Here is a 3,876-nt window from a genome sequence, read left to right on the forward strand (position 1 = left end):
TTTAACCACTTTTCAACCATATAAAATAAAATTGCCCTCAACTCAATGAATTGAGTATTTTTCACACAAGTTTTAAAACCAATTGCCACATACATGCAATGCTCCAAAACGCGCACAGAAGTAGGATAATAAACACCGGATAACTCAACAGTGACATTTATGAAAGCGCGGAATAATCAAAATAAATCCATGTTGTGGTCCCAACAAGCGGGTATCAAAATCAAAACAGAAGGAACATGAGGACAACTTCTAAAAAAATCACATAAATACTCAATGTGGTTCAAAGTCGACTCCAACATATCATATGTCGAGTTCCAACGAGTTGAAACATCCAAACGAAAGTTGGTGTACCTGCATTGCTTACTATGACAATATCTCTTCCAAGCTCTACCAATAGGAGCTTTGTTATGAATCAACTTCACAGTAGTTCTAATAGGATCAACATACTTTTGCCACAAATCGATCGCATCTTGAACACACAAATTCAAAATTTGGGCAATACATCGCACATGAAAATATTTGCCATCAATAACAGGAGAACATGCACTGATTAGTTCATCTATGCTAGCAGTGTTAGCGCTAGCATTGTCAAAACCAATTGAAAAAATTTTATTGATCAATTGAAATTCATTCAAAACCTGAATGATCAATTGAGCAATTGCTTGTGCAGTGTGTGGTGCGGGAAATTCCCGAAATGCAATCAAACGTTTGTTTAAAGTCCAACTGTGATCAACGAAATGCACAGTGATGCCCATATACGAATTTTTACAAAAACAATCAGTCCACACATCAGAACAAATAGAAACTTTATGCCCTAAGTTAATAATAAACGTACCTAATTGCGCCTTCTTTTCCATGCATTGTCGAACAACGGCTCGAGTCATTGAAGTTCGACTCAATTTTCTTGCAGCGGCATTATAAACTTGCCGCATACTCGACTCAAAAGCATCGTTATCAAAAGCATTGAATGGAAAATGTTTCATAACGGCAAATCTAGACATCACATTAAGAGCATTTTTGTGATCATATTTCAAAAGAGTATTGCTACACGTACCTGATATTTGGGATGAACCCGTCCCACTCCCGGTCCCGACTCCATGTTGAAAGTTGAGTTGAGTTTGGGTTGGAGCGATACCAAACTCGACCGGATGCGCTTTCTCCATGTGACGGGTAAATGTACCGTATCCTCCACCCCTTCGGAATGTGCATACGTTTTCGCAATAGTTGCAATACATATTATAAGTGTTAGGATCGTTACTATCTTGTACCTTCTTGAAATGTTTCACCATGATGTTTGAGGTTAAAGATCTTTCAGCTGGTCTAGGAGGTTGAGGAGGTTGTCCACGACCACGACTACGACCACGGTCACCACGCCGACTCCTTGGTGGTGGTGGGGGTGGCATTTCTTGAACCTCTTCTACCTCCTCCCCCTCCTCCTCGTCGTCATCATCATCATCGTCTTCATCAACATTCACAGGGGTTGGACTTTGTTGGGAATAGGCACCGCGACCGGGAGCACCACTACCGGTACCAACATAAGCATCGCCTTGGTATTGAGAGCAAGAGAGAGCAATAGCATGTGCCACATCTTGCTCTTCTCGAGCCTACAAAATAATATTTGTATTGTAAATACAAAATAAAATTATGAACAATAATGTAATGTAATTCAAAATTAATTAAATTAGTAGATAATAAATATTAACCTGCCACTCATCCATGTTCATTTGAGAAATTTCATCAATAACGGATCTCCGAGATGGCCTCTTGGCCTTTCCCTTTCCCTTATCAACACGACCTTCTCGGGATGAAGACATATTGCTATGTAGAAATGTAGAAATATGGAATAATATATTTTTTTTTGTTTTAGCAATTGAGAAAGGAAGACAACTTATAGAACTACGGGAACAAGTATAAGTGTATAACAATGCGTAATAAGAGTAGCACTTGCGTAATTAAATGGAAGCACAATAGCACAAATGAGAAATTGGAGACAAAGAGAGAGAATTGAGAGATTGAAGAGAGAAACTCTTATTAACACAAGAGTGTGGTGAATGTAAATGAGGATAGAGGGGGGTATTTATAGATAAAAATGGGGGGGAAAATGGAAGAATTCCAATTTGAAATTTGAAAAAAAAAATAAAATTTGAATTTTCGGAAAACCGGCGGTTTTTGGCGGAAAACCGCCAGAACCGCCGGTTTCCGGGACAAAACCGCCGGTTCGGTCAACGAAACCGTCTGCAAAAGCTGCGCAGTGTCTCCTCGTGTCTCGCGCCACAACAGGATACCACTGAACCGGCGGTTAACTGCCGGTTTTCACGGTTAACCGCCGGTTCACGTCCCAAAAACCGCCGGTTTTTCAGCTAAAAAGCTGCCGCCGTCGGCCCCATCCCCATGCCTTGATATACGCGCCCAAACCGGTGGTTCTGCCGGTTAACTGCCGGTTCCGAACCGTCCGGAACCGCCGGTTCGGTGACGGTTCCGGTTCGAAATATTTTGAACCTGAACCGGACCGCGACCCAAATTCCGACGGTTCCGGTTCGGGAAAATGGCCACGGTTACGGTTCGGAACCGGAACCGCGTTAACCGTCGGAACCGGAACCGGTAGGCATCTCTACCTATAGGGCACGAAATTTACCTTCTCCAAAGCTTTTTCAAGCCTATAAATACCCCATAACCTAATTCATATTATTCACTAATCTTAGAGCCTCAATTCCATCCCTTACCTTACACATAAATTCCTCCATCTTCTACAAGGAGCATAGAATTCAAGGGAGATCAAGCAAGAGCAAGATTAATTCTTCCGAGTTTTATCTAGTTTTTGTTAGATTGAACATGTCTTATTTTGCTTATATTTATTTAGATTATCTCTCTATGGAGAACTAAATTTATATAATCCTAGGGGATGAAAGTAATTGACTCTATGTAGTTCTTTTTGTTTTATTTAATGTTCATAACTCGTTTTACATTAATTATTCCTTGGTTTATATTTAACTGCTTGGTTGTTACTTTGATTATTGTTTATCTCTTATCGGTGATGACTTTGAGTGGTTTATATTCTATGTGTCAATACAATATTTGTGACATGAGTGTTTGAAAGGACCTCAGGGCGCTTAGGTGTCGTTCAAGCAAGGATATATCCTACTGGTCAGGATAGAGATCCTAACTAAGCCTAGACCCTGGTTTCAAAAATTCCTCAACCCACTTCTACTGATCAGTATAGTGGTGGTAAGGGTCGAATCCCACAGAGATGGTGCGTTAAAACTATTGTGGTGATATTCTGGATGGTTTGGTTAGCTACCACGCTCGGGTTGAGTCTCTACCTAGGCAAGAACTTAAAGGTAATTTCCTACTGACTGGAATGGGGAAAGAAGTGTAGGGGTGCAGCTGTGTACGTGGAAATAGGGGGACATTTTTATAACAGAAAATATTTGGAAGGTACGAGATTCTATTTTGGGCTAGACAGAATATTCAGAGGGTAGTGGTAGTCATGGTGACTAGGCTGACAGATCTGCAGGTTATAACTAAAAGTAAAGGACAAAAAAGCAAAAAGCATCTAAAAAGCAAAGTGGTCCCCAACATTAGACATGGACATCATCTTCTTCAACAACACAAATTAAAATCAGAAAATAATTCCAGATTCAACACGGAAACACAGTTTATCAATTCGCGAACACAGATCCACAAATGAGAACACCAAATCTGAAATCAAAACACAGAAAATGCAACTCCGCGTACTGGTCAGCAGGAAAACGAAAACGAACTCAAACAAGACTTCACATGCAGCGATTCACTCACGATCAATAGTTCCTCATTTAACTAAAGGAATTTTGATGGAAACAAAGAAAGGAAAGTTTCAGCACTTAAACACCAATGAAC

This window comes from Salvia splendens, chromosome 6, assembly GCF_004379255.2.
Source record: "Salvia splendens isolate huo1 chromosome 6, SspV2, whole genome shotgun sequence".
In the NCBI taxonomy this organism is placed as follows: Eukaryota; Viridiplantae; Streptophyta; class Magnoliopsida; order Lamiales; family Lamiaceae; genus Salvia; species Salvia splendens.